The sequence below is a fragment of the Lissotriton vulgaris genome, unplaced genomic scaffold (assembly GCF_964263255.1).
Source record: "Lissotriton vulgaris unplaced genomic scaffold, aLisVul1.2 SCAFFOLD_301, whole genome shotgun sequence".
Taxonomy (NCBI): Eukaryota; Metazoa; Chordata; class Amphibia; order Caudata; family Salamandridae; genus Lissotriton; species Lissotriton vulgaris.
In genome coordinates this window covers 863,846-881,258 of record NW_028244321.1, presented here as the reverse complement: position 1 = coordinate 881,258, position 17,413 = coordinate 863,846, and the positions used below count along the sequence as shown (strand labels likewise).

At 42.4% G+C, this 17,413-nt stretch overlaps 6 non-coding genes across 6 annotated transcripts; all 6 read right to left on the bottom strand.

Moving 5' to 3' along the window:
- Nucleotides 1–2,142: 2,142 nt before the first annotated feature.
- On the bottom strand, nt 2,143–2,214 carry TRNAH-GUG (transfer RNA histidin (anticodon GUG)). The gene has a single exon. It is a non-coding gene; the product is annotated as a tRNA-His (tRNA).
- Nucleotides 2,215–3,503: 1,289 nt separating this feature from the next.
- TRNAS-AGA (transfer RNA serine (anticodon AGA)) lies at nt 3,504–3,585 on the bottom strand. Its single transcript has one exon. It is a non-coding gene; the product is annotated as a tRNA-Ser (tRNA).
- Nucleotides 3,586–6,445: 2,860 nt separating this feature from the next.
- On the bottom strand, nt 6,446–6,527 carry TRNAS-AGA (transfer RNA serine (anticodon AGA)). The gene has a single exon. It is a non-coding gene; the product is annotated as a tRNA-Ser (tRNA).
- Nucleotides 6,528–9,388: 2,861 nt separating this feature from the next.
- On the bottom strand, nt 9,389–9,470 carry TRNAS-AGA (transfer RNA serine (anticodon AGA)). The gene has a single exon. It is a non-coding gene; the product is annotated as a tRNA-Ser (tRNA).
- Nucleotides 9,471–12,328: 2,858 nt separating this feature from the next.
- Nucleotides 12,329–12,410, bottom strand: TRNAS-AGA (transfer RNA serine (anticodon AGA)). The gene has a single exon. It is a non-coding gene; the product is annotated as a tRNA-Ser (tRNA).
- A 2,859-nt stretch (nt 12,411–15,269) lies between these two features.
- TRNAS-AGA (transfer RNA serine (anticodon AGA)) lies at nt 15,270–15,351 on the bottom strand. The gene has a single exon. It is a non-coding gene; the product is annotated as a tRNA-Ser (tRNA).
- Nucleotides 15,352–17,413: the final 2,062 nt, after the last annotated feature.

Below are 17,413 nucleotides of genomic sequence, written 5' to 3'. Positions count from 1 at the left end.
AATGTTTTTTTCAGCAGGCACATTCTCTCGTAAAAACAAAAATTGCATGCGTATATCTCTAGTTTGGAATACCATAGGCTTGCATGCATACTCTCATGAGTCACTCAAGTTTTTTGGACACTATTGCACTCTGTTTTCGTGCTGCTTTTAGTATATGGCCCATATTACAGAAGTCTACCATCTTTGAGTATTTGAGGCTCCTTTGTAAGTGCTTTATATTTTTTCCTGGAAGAGCTATATAATAAAGGGGTCCAGGAAGGATTGCATTTATGGAAGATAAAAGAAGGCCCACTTGTCTCACCAAATGCTGTAGAGAAACCTGATGTTTTACTCATGTTATCCTTAGTTCGTTTTTGTTAGACCTTGCATTCTTAAGGTGGGCCCAACCCCACCTTATTGCTTTTCACCTCCGCATTTTGCTGTATCTTTTTGTTGGCCTTAGGACTCTGATCACTTTATCGCTACTAATCAGTGCTGAAGTGCACGTGCTTCTTCCCTAATCATGTGTATAATTGGAGTATACCTGACTGACAGATTTAATTTACTTGAAAGCCCCTTGTAAAGTGGTATACCATATACCCAGGGACTGATTGTGCCGCCCAAAGAAATAGCATTTCAAACCTGTCTCAAGCCTGCTACTGCAGTGCCTGTGCTGCAGTGTACTGCCACTACGACTTGGCATTTAAAACTACTTGCCAAGCCTTAAACTCCAATTTTATTACATATCAGTAACCCCTAAGGTAGGCCCTAGGTAGTCCTAGGGGCATCATGCTATGTAAGTAAAAGGTAAGACATCAATCAATCAATCAGTGACACTTATAGAGCGCGCTACATACCCGTAGGGTCTCAAGGCGCTGGGGGGGGGAGCCGCTACTGCTCGAACAGCCAGGTCTTCAGCTTCTTCCTGAAGGAGAGGTGGTCTTGGGTCAGGCGCAGGTCGGGAGGGAGGGAGTTCCAGGTCTTGGCGGCCAGGTAGGAGAAGGACCTTCCTCCTGTAGTCGCTCTTCGGATGCGGGGGACGGCGGCGAGGGCGTGGTTGGCTGATCGGAGGTGGCGTTTGGGAGCGTAGAAGTTGACTCGGCTGTTGAGGTAGCTCGGGCCTTGGTCGTGTAGGGCTTTGTGTGCGTGGGTGAGGAGGCGGAAGGTGATTCTTTTGTTGACGGGGAGCCAGTGAAGGTCTCTCAGATGTCCGGAGATGTGGCTGGTTCGTGGGATGTCGAGGATGAGTCTGGCTGAGGCGTTCTGGATCCGCTGGAGTCTCTTCTGGAGCTTGGCGGTGGTACCGGCGTAGAGGGCGTTGCCGTAGTCCAGTCGGCTGGTGACAAGGGCCTGGGTGACGGTCTTCCTGGTCTCGGTGGGGATCCACCAGAAGATCTTCCGTAGCATGCGAAGGATATTGAAGCATGCCAAGGAGACGTTGTTGACTTGCCTGGTCATGGAGAGGGAGGAGTCCAGGGTGAAGCCCAGGTTTCGTGCATGGTCTGTCGGTTTGGGTGCGGTGCCCAGGGCGGGAGGCCACCAGGGAGACATGTACTGTTGTAGTTTGTATGTCCTCGTAGTATCAAACAGTCTATTACATTTTTCACTACTGTGAGGTCTGCCCCTCTCATAGGTTAGCATTGGGTATTCCCTTATACTTTTTGGGGGGTAATTCCATATCAGAGAGGAGAAGCTTTATTTATTTATTGATAAATCCTATCTACTGGTGAGGTTGGATTTAATCTTACTATTGTATAAATGCCATTTTTAGAGAGTGAGCATTTCTCTGCACTTACTGCTCTATTTGCATTGAAACCTGTCTTCGATTGACGTCTGGATTGGGCTGCGGGACAGCTACATATGTGCATTCCCTGTAGACAGCCACAACACAGGTCACTCAACTGCAACTGCATTCATCTGCATTCTGATTGGCCTGGGGGAGAGCTCCGCTCCCCTTACCGCAAATATGTTCAAGAACGATAATTTATGTCAGTAAGTACAGTATACCTACATCTTATAATCATGTGTGTTTAAATAATTTGTCGTTAGATCGTTTAAATATTGAAAAGGATCTGTTTTTAATAGACATTTTACAAAAACAACTGGTACATTTGGGAATTCTGTAAAGGAAAAACCCAACTGCCATGACATTGCCAACCACAATGCCGTGACTCGGATTCGAACCGAGGTTGCTGCGGCCACAACGCAGAGTACTAACCACTATACGATCACGGCCAGCTACTTGGGCTCAATAACGTACAGTGACATGAAGAAAATATAATTCGGAACACTCAGGGCTACTCCTGTGATAGGCTGAATGTGTTCATTGCTTCCTCATTCCTTATACAAAGGCTTTATCTCCTCAGTGGTTGATAGGCTGAAACCGTTTCCTGGCCGCCTGCTTGTGAACTGGCAGGAGTCAAAGATCACACATACACTGGTGGGCCTGTGATGGGACACCAATGCAGAGAAACAAACCTGGCGCAGGTATTCTATTCTGTTTATTAGACCTGCATCTCCCCTGTACCTCCTCAAGCCATCTGTATGTGAAGCAAGAAAGAGTTAAGGAACGGTCCATCTACACTTTTATTGGGAGGATGCTGCCGTGAGCTCCTCCCAGCTAATCACACAAACAGCAGTAAAGCAAGATAACTACACAGTTAGGGGGGACTGCATGGTTAGGTTTTTGAGGAATTATTGAAACTGACCTCAGTGACCCATAATCAGAGCTGTGGCTAATGACTGCATGCCTAATTATGATGAAGCAAGCACCATGGCTCGTAGGGGCCCCACAACACACTTTTATTAGCTCATTGAATTAAAGTATAAACTTCTGCCATGTGTGAGTGGTAAAGGCTTGTTAATTTTGTTGCTTTTCAAATTCACGTCTGACAACAAGACGAAGGAACATTGGGGCATCAGACGCTTTGGAAAGTAGCCACCAACCGCAGAGAAAGAGAGAAAGAGGGAAAAGACAGTATGAGGTGTGGAGAAAACAGCAGCAGGTACAAGGAGCTCAAATGAGATTAATGGCGCCTAAATAGAGCACGTAAAGGAACAGTTACAAATCTAAGAAAAGGGAAAGAAAAGACTAGGAAAAAACACAGAAAGAGCTTGTAGATGAAATTGTCTTCCAGGAACAGCAGGTTAGGAGAAATTACACAGGGAGCAGTTAAGCTTGTAACACGGGGGAGAATAGAAAAGAAAATGCAGTTTTATGAAGTGTGTTTGCCTAATCCAGCTAGCACTTTTATTTTATTTCTCTATTTGCTTCTTTTATTGGTAAAGTAAGTTTCAAGTGCATGCACAGGTATGACCGAGAGAGCCAGGGTATAATAATTTGAAGCGTTTGCACCAGCGCTAATGAAGGACGAGAGTTATAGCAAAGATATGAAAGGGGGAGCGATAATAAATATGTGATATGGCAATAGTGACACCAAAATAAGCCACCTATTTATAAAACTGACATGGAAGAAATACTAAAGGTTAACTTCTGAAATTGTAGCCGATGTTAAAAAGATTCTCGTTGTCGGCAGGATTCGAACCTGCGCGGGGAGACCCCAATGGATTTCTAGTCCATCGCCTTAACCACTCGGCCACAACAACTGACTGTAAGGTGTGTGCACATAATCTGTATGCAAGTTTTCAAGGTGTCCCACAGCAAATTCCTGATATTCTGCAATGCACTTTTAAAAAATAATGTTTTTTTCAGCAGGCACATTCTCTCCTAAAAACAAAAATTGAATGCGTATATCTCTAGTTTGGAATACCATAGGCTTGCATGCATACTCTCATGGGTCACTCAAGTTTTTTGGACCCTATTGCACTCTGTTTTCGTGCTGCTTTTAGTATATGGCCCATATTACAGAAGTCTACCATCTTTGAGTATTTGAGGCTCCTTTGTAAGTGCTTTATATTTTTTCCTTGAAGAGCTATATAATAAAGGGGTCCGGGAAGGATTGCATTTATGGAAGATAAAAGAAGGCCCACTTGTCTCACCAAATGCTGTAGAGAAACCTGATGTTTTACTCATGTTATCCTTAGTTCGTTTTTGTTAGACCTTGCATTCTTAAGGTGGTCCCAACCCCACCTTATTGCTTTTCACCTCCGCATTTTGCTGTATCTTTTTGTTGGCCTTAGGACTCTGATCACTTTATCGCTACTAATCAGTGCTGAAGTGCACGTGCTTCTTCCCTAATCATGTGTATAATTGGAGTATACCTGACTGACAGATTTAATTTACTTGAAAGCCCCTTGTAAAGTGGTATACCATATACCCAGGGACTGATTGTGCCGCCCAAAGAAATAGCATTTCAAACCTGTCTCAAGCCTGCTACTGCAGTGCCTGTGCTGCAGTGTACTGCCACTTCGACTTGGCATTTAAAACTACTTGCCAAGCCTTAAACTCCAATTTTATTACATATCAGTAACCCCTAAGGTAGGCCCTAGGTAGTCCTAGGGGCATCATGCTATGTAAGTAAAAGGTAAGACATGTACTGTGGTGGTTTGTATGTCCTAGTAGTATCAAACAGTCTATTACATTTTTCACTACTGTGAGGTCTGCCCCTCTCATAGGTTAGCATTGGGTATTCCCTTATACTTTTTTGGGGGTAATTCCATATCAGAGAGGAGAAGCTTTATTTATTTATTGATAAATCCTATCTACTGGTGAGGTTGGATTTAATCTTACTATTGTATAAATGCCATTTTTAGAGAGTGAGCATTTCTCTGCACTTACTGCTCTATTTGCATTGAAACCTGCCTTCGATTGACGTCTGGATTGGGCTGCGAGACAGCTACATATGTGTATTCCCTGTAGACAGCCACAACACAGGTCACTCAACTGCACCTGCATTCATCTGCATTCTGATTGGCCTGGGGGAGAGCTCCGCTCCCCTTACCGCAAATATGTTCAAGAACGATAATTTACGTCAGTAAGTACAGTATACCTACATCTTATAATCATGTGTGTTTAAATAATTTGTCGTTAGATCGTTTAAATATTGAAAAGGATCTGTTTTTAATAGACATTTTACAAAAACAACTGGTACATTTGGGAATTCTGTAAAGGAAAAACCCAACTGCCGTGACATTGCCAACCACAAAGCCGTGACTCGGATTCGAACCGAGGTTGCTGCAGCCACAACGCAGAGTACTAACCACTATACGATCACGGCGAGCTACTTGGGCTCGATAACGTACAGTGACATGAAGAAATTATAATTCGGAACACTCAGGGCTACTCCTGTGATAGGCTGAATGTGTTCATTGCTTCCTCATTCCTTATACAAAGGCTTTATCTCCTCAGTGGTTGATAGGCTGAAACCGTTTCCTGGCCGCCTGCTTGTGAACTGGCAGGAGTCAAAGATCACACATACACTGGTGGGCCTGTGATGGGACACCAATGCAGAGAAACACACCCGGCGCAGATATTCTATTCTGTTTATTAGACCTGCATCTCCCCTGTACCTCCTCAAGCCATCTGTATGTGAAACAAGAAAGAATTAAGGAACGGTCCATCTACACTTTTATTGGGAGGATGCTGCCGTGAGCTCCTCCCAGCTAATCACACAAACAGCAGTAAAGCAAGATGACTACACAGTTAGGGGGGACTGCATGGTTAGGTTTTTGAGGAATTATTGAAACTGACCTCATTGACCCATAATCAGAGCTGTGGCTAATGACTGCATGCCTAATTATGATGAAGCAAGCACCATGGCTCGTAGGGGCCCCACAACACACTTTTCTTAACTCATTGAATTAAAGTATAAACTTCTGCCATGTGTGAGTAGTAAAGGGTTGTTAATTTTGCTGCTTTTCAAATTCACGTCTGACAACAAGCTGAAGGAACATTGGGGCATCAGACGCTTTGGAAAGTAGCCACCAACCGCAGAGAAAGAGAGAAAGAGGGAAAAGACAGTATGAGGTGTGGAGAAAACAGCAGCAGGTACAAGGAGCTCAAATGAGATTAATGGCGCCTCAGTAGAGCACGTAAAGGAACAGTTACAAATCTAAGAAAAGGGAAAGAAAAGACTAGGAAAAAACACAGAAAGAGCTTGTAGATGAAATTCTCTTCCAGGAACAGCAGGTTAGGAGAAATTACACAGGGAGCAGTTAAGCTTGTAACACGGGGGAGAATAGAAAAGAAAATGCAGTTTTATGAAGTGTGTTTGCCTAATCCAGCTAGCACTTTTATTTTATTTCTCTATTTGCTTCTTTTATTGGTAAAGTAAGTTTCAAGTGCATGCACAGGTATGACCGAGAGAGCCAGGGTATAATAATTTGAAGCGTTTGCACCAGCGCTAATGAAGGACGAGAGTTATAGCAAAGATATGAAAGGGGGAGCGATAATAAATATGTGATATGGCAATAGTGACACCAAAATAAGCCACCTATTTATAAAACTGACATGGAAGAAATACTAAAGGTTAACTTCTGAAATTGCAGCCGATGTTAAAAAGATTCTCGTTGTCGGCAGGATTCGAACCTGCGCGGGCAGACCCCAATGGATTTCTAGTCCATCGCCTTAACCACTCGGCCACAACAACTGACTGCAAGGTGTGTGCACATAATCTGTATGCAAGTTTTCAAGGTGTCCCACAGCAAATTCCTGATATTCTGCAATGCACTTTTAAAAAATAATGTTTTTTTTCAGCAGGCACATTCTCTCCTAAAAACAAAAATTGCATGCGCCTATCTCTAGTTTGGTATACCATAGGCTTGCATGCATACTCTCATGGGTCACTCAAGTTTTTTGGACCCTATTGCACTCTGTTTTCGTGCTGCTTTTAGTACATGGCCCATATTACAGAAGTCTACCATCTTTGAGTATTTGAGGCTCCTTTGTAAGTGCTTTATATTTATTCCTGGAAGAGCTAAATAATAAAGGGGTCCAGGAAGGATGGCATTTATGGAAGATAAAAGAAGGCACACTTGTCTCACCAAATGCTGTAGAGAAACCTGATGTTTTACTCATGTTATCCTTAGTTCGTTTTTGTTAGACCTTGCATTCTTAAGGTGGTCCCAACCCCACCTTATTGCTTTTCACCTCCGCATTTTGCTGTATCTTTTTGTTGGCCTTAGGACTCTGATCACTTTATCGCTACTAATCAGTGCTGAAGTGCACGTGCTTCTTCCCTAATCATGTGTATAATTGGAGTATACCTGACTGACAGATTTAATTTACTTGAAAGCCCCTTGTAAAGTGGTATACCATATACCCAGGGACTGATTGTGCCGCCCAAAGAAATAGCATTTCAAACCTGTCTCAAGCCTGCTACTGCAGTGCCTGTGCTGCAGTGTACTGCCACTACGACTTGGCATTTAAAACTACTTGCCAAGCCTTAAACTCCAATTTTATTACATATCAGTAACCCCTAAGGTAGGCCCTAGGTAGTCCTAGGGGCATCATGCTATGTAAGTAAAAGGTAAGACATGTACTGTGGTAGTTTGTATGTCCTAGTAGTATCAAACAGTCTATTACATTTTTCACTACTGTGAGGTCTGCCCCTCTCATAGGTTAGCATTGGGTATTCCCTTATACTTTTTGGGGGGTAATTCCATATCAGAGAGGAGAAGCTTTATTTATTTATTGATAAATCCTATCTACTGGTGAGGTTGGATTTAATCTTACTATTGTATGAATGCCATTTTTAGAGAGTGAGCATTTCTCTGCACTTACTGCTCTATTTGCATTGAAACCTGTCTTCGATTGACGTCTGGATTGGGCTGCGGGACAGCTACATATGTGCATTCCCTGTAGACAGCCACAACACAGGTCACTCAACTGCAACTGCATTCATCTCCATTCTGATTGGCCTGGGGGAGAGCTCCGCTCCCCTTACCGCAAATATGTTCAAGAACGATAATTTATGTCAGTAAGTACAGTATACCTACATCTTATAATCATGTGTGTTTAAATAATTTGTCGTTAGATCGTTTAAATATTGAAAAGGATCTGTTTTTAATAGACATTTTACAAAAACAACTGGTACATTTGGGAATTCTGTAAAGGAAAAACCCAACTGCCGTGACATTGCCAACCACAATGCCGTGACTCGGATTCGAACCGAGGTTGCTGCGGCCACAACGCAGAGTAGTAACCACTATACGATCACGGCGAGCTACTTGGGCTCAATAACGTACAGTGACATGAAGAAATTATAATTCGGAACACTCAGGGCTACTTCTGTGATAGGCTGAATGTGTTCATTGCTTCCTCATTCCTTATACAAAGGCTTAATCTCCTCAGTGGTTGATAGGCTGAAACCGTTTCCTGGCCGCCTGCTTGTGAACTGGCAGGAGTCAAAGATCACACATACACTGGTGGGCCTGTGATGGGACACCAATGCAGAGAAACAAACCTGGCACAGATATTCTATTCTGTTTATTAGACCTGCATCTCCCCTGTACCTCCTCAAGCCATCTGTATGTGAAGCAAGAAAGAGTTACGGAACGGTCCATCTACACTTTTATTGGGAGGATGCTGCCGTGAGCTCCTCCCAGCTAATCACACAAACAGCAGTAAAGCAAGATAACTACACAGTTAGGGGGGACTGCATGGTTAGGTTTTTGAGGAATTATTGAAACTGACCTCAGTGACCCATAATCAGAGCTGTGGCTAATGACTGCATGCCTAATTATGATGAAGCAAGCACCATGGCTCGTAGGGGCCCCACAACACACTTTTCTTAGCTCATTGAATTAAAGTATAAACTTCTGCCATGTGTGAGTGGTAAAGGCTTGTTAATTTTGTTGCTTTTCAAATTCACTTCTGACAACAAGACGAAGGAACATTGGGATATCAGACGCTTTGGAAAGTAGCCACCAACCGCAGAGAAAGAGAGAAAGAGGGAAAAGACAGTATGAGGTGTGGAGAAAACAGCAGCAGGTACAAGGAGCTCAAATGAGATTAATGGCGCCTCAGTAGAGCACGTAAAGGAACAGTTACAAATCTAAGAAAAGGGAAAGAAAAGACTAGGAAAAAACACAGAAAGAGCTTGTAGATGAAATTCTCTTTCAGGAACAGCAGGTTAGGAGAAATTACACAGGGAGCAGTTAAGCTTGTAACACGGGGGAGAATAGAAAAGAAAATGCAGTTTTATGAAGTGTGTTTGCCTAATCCAGCTAGCACTTTTATTTTATTTCTCTATTTGCTTCTTTTATTGGTAAAGTAAGTTTCAAGTGCATGCACAGGTATGACCGAGAGAGCCAGGGTATAATAATTTGAAGCGTTTGCACCAGCGCTAATGAAGGACGAGAGTTATAGCAAAGATATGAAAGGGGGAGCGATAATAAATATGTGATATGGCAATAGTGACACCAAACTAAGCCACCTATTTATAAAACTGACATGGAAGAAATACTAAAGGTTAACTTCTGAAATTGTAGCCGATGTTAAAAAGATTCTCGTTGTCGGCAGGATTCGAACCTGCGCGGGGAGACCCCAATGGATTTCTAGTCCATCGCCTTAACCACTCGGCCACAACAACTGACTGTAAGGTGTGTGCACATAATCTGTATGCAAGTTTTCAAGGTGTCCCACAGCAAATTCCTGATATTCTGCAATGCACTTTTAAAAAATAATGTTTTTTTCAGCAGGCACATTCTCTCGTAAAAACAAAAATTGCATGCGTATATCTCTAGTTTGGAATACCATAGGCTTGCATGCATACTCTCATGGGTCACTCAAGTTTTTTGGACCCTATTGCACTCTGTTTTTGTGCTGCTTTTAGTATATGGCCCATATTACAGAAGTCTACCATCTTTGAGTATTTGAGGCTCCTTTGTAAGTGCTTTATATTTTTTCCTGGAAGAGCTATATAATAAAGGGGTCCAGGAAGGATTGCATTTATGGAAGATAAAAGAAGGCCCACTTGTCTCACCAAATGCTGTAGAGAAACCTGATGTTTTACTCATGTTATCCTTAGTTCGTTTTTGTTAGACCTTGCATTCTTAAGGTGGTCCCAACCCCACCGTATTGCTTTTCACCTCCGCATTTTGCTGTATCTTTTTGTTGGCCTTAGGACTCTGATCACTTTATCGTACTAATCAGTGCTGAAGTGCACGTGCTTCTTCCCTAATCAGGTGTATAATTGGAGTATACCTGACTGACAGATTTAATTTACTTGAAAGCCCCTTGTAAAGTGGTATACCATATACCCAGGGACTGATTGTGCCGCCCAAAGAAATAGCATTTCAAACCTGTCTCAAGCCTGCTACTGCAGTGCCTGTGCTGCAGTGTACTGCCACTTCGACTTGGCATTTAAAACTACTTGCCAAGCCTTAAACTCCAATTTTATTACATATCAGTAACCCCTAAGGTAGGCCCTAGGTAGTCCTAGGGGCATCATGCTATGTAAGTAAAAGGTAAGACATGTACTGTGGTAGGTTGTATGTCCTAGTAGTATCAAACAGTCTATTACATTTTTCACTACTGTGAGGTCTGCCCCTCTCATAGGTTAGCATTGGGTATTCCCTTATACTTTTTGGGGGGTAATTCCATATCAGAGAGGAGAAGCTTTATTTATTTATTGATAAATCCTATCTACTGGTGAGGTTGGATTTAATCTCACTATTGTATAAATGCCATTTTCAGAGAGTGAGCATTTCTCTGCACTTACTGCTCTATTTGCATTGAAACCTGTCTTCGATTGACGTCTGGATTGGGCTGCGAGACAGCTACATATGTTCATTCCCTGTAGACAGCCACAACACAGGTCACTCAACTGCAACTGCATTCATCTGCATTCTGATTGGCCTGGGGGAGAGCTCCGCTCCCCTTACCGCAAATATGTTCAAGAACGATAATTTATGTCAGTAAGTACAGTATACCTACATCTTATAATCATGTGTGTTTAAATAATTTGTCGTTAGATCGTTTAAATATTGAAAAGGATCTGTTTTAATAGACATTTTACAAAAACAACTGGTACATTTGGGAATTCTGTAAAGGAAAAACCCAACTGCCGTGACATTGCCAACCACAATGCCGTGACTCGGATTCGAACCGAGCCTGCTGCAGCCACAACGCAGAGTACTAACCTCTATACGATCACGGCGAGCTACTTGGGCTCAATACCGTACAGTGACATGAAGAAATTATAATTCGGAACATTCAGGGCTACTCCTGTGATAGGCTGAATGTGTTCATTGCTTCCTCATTCCTTATACAAAGGCTTTATCTCCTCAGTGGTTGATAGGCTGAAACCGTTTCCTGGCCGCCTGCTTGTGAACTGGCAGGAGTCAAAGATCACACATACACTGGTGGGCCTGTGATGGGACACCAATGCAGAGAAACACACCTGGCGCAGATATTCTATTCTGTTTATTAGACCTGCATCTCCCCTGTACCTCCTCAAGCCATCTGTATGTGAAGCAAGAAGGAGTTAAGGAACGGTCCATCTACACTTTTATTGGGAGGATGCTGCCGTGAGCTCCTCCCAGCTAATCACACAAACAGCAGTAAAGCAAGATAACTACACAGTTAGGGGGGACTGCATGGTTAGGTTTTTGAGGAATTATTGAAACTGACCTCAGTGACCCATAATCAGAGCTGTGGCTAATGACTGCATGCCTAATTATGATGAAGCAAGCACCATGGCTCGTAGGGGCCCCACAACACACTTTTCTTAGCTCATTGAATTAAAGTATAAACTTCTGCCATGTGTGAGTGGTAAAGGCTTGTTAATTTTGTTGCTTTTCAAATTCACTTCTGACAACAAGACGAAGGAACATTGGGATATCAGACGCTTTGGAAAGTAGCCACCAACCGCAGAGAAAGAGAGAAAGAGGGAAAAGACAGTATGAGGTGTGGAGAAAACAGCAGCAGGTACAAGGAGCTCAAATGAGATTAATGGCGCCTCAGTAGAGCATGTAAAGGAACAGTTACAAATCTAAGAAAAGGGAAAGAAAAGACTAGGAAAAAACACAGAAAGAGCTTGTAGATGAAATTCTCTTTCAGGAACAGCAGGTTAGGAGAAATTACACAGGGAGCAGTTAAGCTTGTAACACGGGGGAGAATAGAAAAGAAAATGCAGTTTTATGAAGTGTGTTTGCCTAATCCAGCTAGCACTTTTATTTTATTTCTCTATTTGCTTCTTTTATTGGTAAAGTAAGTTTCAAGTGCATGCACAGGTATGACCGAGAGAGCCAGGGTATAATAATTTGAAGCGTTTGCACCAGCGCTAATGAAGGACGAGAGTTATAGCAAAGATATGAAAGGGGGAGCGATAATAAATATGTGATATGGCAATAGTGACACCAAACTAAGCCACCTATTTATAAAACTGACATGGAAGAAATACTAAAGGTTAACTTCTGAAATTGTAGCCGATGTTAAAAAGATTCTCGTTGTCGGCAGGATTCGAACCTGCGCGGGGAGACCCCAATGGATTTCTAGTCCATCGCCTTAACCACTCGGCCACAACAACTGACTGTAAGGTGTGTGCACATAATCTGTATGCAAGTTTTCAAGGTGTCCCACAGCAAATTCCTGATATTCTGCAATGCACTTTTAAAAAATAATGTTTTTTTCAGCAGGCACATTCTCTCGTAAAAACAAAAATTGCATGCGTATATCTCTAGTTTGGAATACCATAGGCTTGCATGCATACTCTCATGGGTCACTCAAGTTTTTTGGACCCTATTGCACTCTGTTTTTGTGCTGCTTTTAGTATATGGCCCATATTACAGAAGTCTACCGTCTTTGAGTATTTGAGGCTCCTTTGTAAGTGCTTTATATTTTTTCCTGGAAGAGCTATATAATAAAGGGGTCCAGGAAGGATTGCATTTATGGAAGATAAAAGAAGGCCCACTTGTCTCACCAAATGCTGTAGAGAAACCTGATGTTTTACTCATGTTATCCTTAGTTCGTTTTTGTTAGACCTTGCATTCTTAAGGTGGTCCCAACCCCACCGTATTGCTTTTCACCTCCGCATTTTGCTGTATCTTTTTGTTGGCCTTAGGACTCTGATCACTTTATCGCTACTAATCAGTGCTGAAGTGCACGTGCTTCTTCCCTAATCAGGTGTATAATTGGAGTATACCTGACTGACAGATTTAATTTACTTGAAAGCCCCTTGTAAAGTGGTATACCATATACCCAGGGACTGATTGTGCCGCCCAAAGAAATAGCATTTCAAACCTGTCTCAAGCCTGCTACTGCAGTGCCTGTGCTGCAGTGTACTGCCACTTCGACTTGGCATTTAAAACTACTTGCCAAGCCTTAAACTCCAATTTTATTACATATCAGTAACCCCTAAGGTAGGCCCTAGGTAGTCCTAGGGGCATCATGCTATGTAAGTAAAAGGTAAGACATGTACTGTGGTAGGTTGTATGTCCTAGTAGTATCAAACAGTCTATTACATTTTTCACTACTGTGAGGTCTGCCCCTCTCATAGGTTAGCATTGGGTATTCCCTTATACTTTTTGGGGGGTAATTCCATATCAGAGAGGAGAAGCTTTATTTATTTATTGATAAATCCTATCTACTGGTGAGGTTGGATTTAATCTCACTATTGTATAAATGCCATTTTCAGAGAGTGAGCATTTCTCTGCACTTACTGCTCTATTTGCATTGAAACCTGTCTTCGATTGACGTCTGGATTGGGCTGCGAGACAGCTACATATGTTCATTCCCTGTAGACAGCCACAACACAGGTCACTCAACTGCAACTGCATTCATCTGCATTCTGATTGGCCTGGGGGAGAGCTCCGCTCCCCTTACCGCAAATATGTTCAAGAACGATAATTTATGTCAGTAAGTACAGTATACCTACATCTTATAATCATGTGTGTTTAAATAATTTGTCGTTAGATCGTTTAAATATTGAAAAGGATCTGTTTTAATAGACATTTTACAAAAACAACTGGTACATTTGGGAATTCTGTAAAGGAAAAACCCAACTGCTGTGACATTGCCAACCACAATGCCGTGACTCGGATTCGAACCGAGCCTGCTGCAGCCACAACGCAGAGTACTAACCTCTATACGATCACGGCGAGCTACTTGGGCTCAATAACGTACAGTGACATGAAGAAATTATAATTCGGAACATTCAGGGCTACTCCTGTGATAGGCTGAATGTGTTCATTGCTTCCTCATTCCTTATACAAAGGCTTTATCTCCTCAGTGGTTGATAGGCTGAAACCGTTTCCTGGCCGCCTGCTTGTGAACTGGCAGGAGTCAAAGATCACACATACACTGGTGGGCCTTTGATGGGACACCAATGCAGAGAAACACACCTGGCGCAGATATTCTATTCTGTTTATTAGACCTGCATCTCCCCTGTACCTCCTCAAGCCATCTGTATGTGAAGCAAGAAGGAGTTAAGGAACGGTCCATCTACACTTTTATTGGGAGGATGCTGCCGTGAGCTCCTCCCAGCTAATCACACAAACAGCAGTAAAGCAAGATAACTACACAGTTAGGGGGGACTGCATGGTTAGGTTTTTGAGGAATTATTGAAACTGACCTCAGTGACCCATAATCAGAGCTGTGGCTAATGACTGCATGCCTAATTATGATGAAGCAAGCACCATGGCTCGTAGGGGCCCCACAACACACTTTTCTTAGCTCATTGAATTAAAGTATAAACTTCTGCCATGTGTGAGTGGTAAAGGCTTGTTAATTTTGTTGCTTTTCAAATTCACTTCTGACAACAAGACGAAGGAACATTGGGATATCAGACGCTTTGGAAAGTAGCCACCAACCGCAGAGAAAGAGAGAAAGAGGGAAAAGACAGTATGAGGTGTGGAGAAAACAGCAGCAGGTACAAGGAGCTCAAATGAGATTAATGGCGCCTCAGTAGAGCATGTAAAGGAACAGTTACAAATCTAAGAAAAGGGAAAGAAAAGACTAGGAAAAAACACAGAAAGAGCTTGTAGATGAAATTCTCTTTCAGGAACAGCAGGTTAGGAGAAATTACACAGGGAGCAGTTAAGCTTGTAACACGGGGGAGAATAGAAAAGAAAATGCAGTTTTATGAAGTGTGTTTGCCTAATCCAGCTAGCACTTTTATTTTATTTCTCTATTTGCTTCTTTTATTGGTAAAGTAAGTTTCAAGTGCATGCACAGGTATGACCGAGAGAGCCAGGGTATAATAATTTGAAGCGTTTGCACCAGCGCTAATGAAGGACGAGAGTTATAGCAAAGATATGAAAGGGGGAGCGATAATAAATATGTGATATGGCAATAGTGACACCAAACTAAGCCACCTATTTATAAAACTGACATGGAAGAAATACTAAAGGTTAACTTCTGAAATTGTAGCCGATGTTAAAAAGATTCTCGTTGTCGGCAGGATTCGAACCTGCGCGGGGAGACCCCAATGGATTTCTAGTCCATCGCCTTAACCACTCGGCCACAACAACTGACTGTAAGGTGTTTGCACATAATCTGTATGCAAGTTTTCAAGGTGTCCCACAGCAAATTCCTGATATTCTGCAATGCACTTTTAAAAAATAATGTTTTTTTCAGCAGGCACATTCTCTCGTAAAAACAAAAATTGCATGCGTATATCTCTAGTTTGGAATACCATAGGCTTGCATGCATACTCTCATGGGTCACTCAAGTTTTTTGGACCCTATTGCACTCTGTTTTTGTGCTGCTTTTAGTATATGGCCCATATTACAGAAGTCTACCATCTTTGAGTATTTGAGGCTCCTTTGTAAGTGCTTTATATTTTTTCCTGGAAGAGCTATATAATAAAGGGGTCCAGGAAGGATTGCATTTATGGAAGATAAAAGAAGGCCCACTTGTCTCACCAAATGCTGTAGAGAAACCTGATGTTTTACTCATGTTATCCTTAGTTCGTTTTTGTTAGACCTTGCATTCTTAAGGTGGTCCCAACCCCACCGTATTGCTTTTCACCTCCGCATTTTGCTGTATCTTTTTGTTGGCCTTAGGACTCTGATCACTTTATCGCTACTAATCAGTGCTGAAGTGCACGTGCTTCTTCCCTAATCAGGTGTATAATTGGAGTATACCTGACTGACAGATTTAATTTACTTGAAAGCCCCTTGTAAAGTGGTATACCATATACCCAGGGACTGATTGTGCCGCCCAAAGAAATAGCATTTCAAACCTGTCTCAAGCCTGCTACTACAGTGCCTGTGCTGCAGTGTACTGCCACTTCGACTTGGCATTTAAAACTACTTGCCAAGCCTTAAACTCCAATTTTATTACATATCAGTAACCCCTAAGGTAGGCCCTAGGTAGTCCTAGGGGCATCATGCTATGTAAGTAAAAGGTAAGACATGTACTGTGGTAGGTTGTATGTCCTAGTAGTATCAAACAGTCTATTACATTTTTCACTACTGTGAGGTCTGCCCCTCTCATAGGTTAGCATTGGGTATTCCCTTATACTTTTTGGGGGGTAATTCCATATCAGAGAGGAGAAGCTTTATTTATTTATTGATAAATCCTATCTACTGGTGAGGTTGGATTTAATCTCACTATTGTATAAATGCCATTTTCAGAGAGTGAGCATTTCTCTGCACTTACTGCTCTATTTGCATTGAAACCTGTCTTTGATTGACGTCTGGATTGGGCTGCGAGACAGCTACATATGTTCATTCCCTGTAGACAGCCACAACACAGGTCACTCAACTGCAACTGCATTCATCTGCATTCTGATTGGCCTGGGGGAGAGCTCCGCTCCCCTTACCGCAAATATGTTCAAGAACGATAATTTATGTCAGTAAGTACAGTATACCTACATCTTATAATCATGTGTGTTTAAATAATTTGTCGTTAGATCGTTTAAATATTGAAAAGGATCTGTTTTAATAGACATTTTACAAAAACAACTGGTACATTTGGGAATTCTGTAAAGGAAAAACCCAACTGCCGTGACATTGCCAACCACAATGCCGTGACTCGGATTCGAACCGAGCCTGCTGCAGCCACAACGCAGAGTACTAACCTCTATACGATCACGGCGAGCTACTTGGGCTCAATAACGTACAGTGACATGAAGAAATTATAATTCGGAACATTCAGGGCTACTCCTGTGATAGGCTGAATGTGTTCATTGCTTCCTCATTCCTTATACAAAGGCTTTATCTCCTCAGTGGTTGATAGGCTGAAACCGTTTCCTGGCCGCCTGCTTGTGAACTGGCAGGAGTCAAAGATCACACATACACTGGTGGGCCTGTGATGGGACACCAATGCAGAGAAACACACCTGGCGCAGATATTCTATTCTGTTTATTAGACCTGCATCTCCCCTGTACCTCCTCAAGCCATCTGTATGTGAAGCAAGAAGGAGTTAAGGAACGGTCCATCTACACTTTTATTGGGAGGATGCTGCCGTGAGCTCCTCCCAGCTAATCACACAAACAGCAGTAAAGCAAGATAACTACACAGTTAGGGGGGACTGCATGGTTAGGTTTTTGAGGAATTATTGAAACTGACCTCAGTGACCCATAATCAG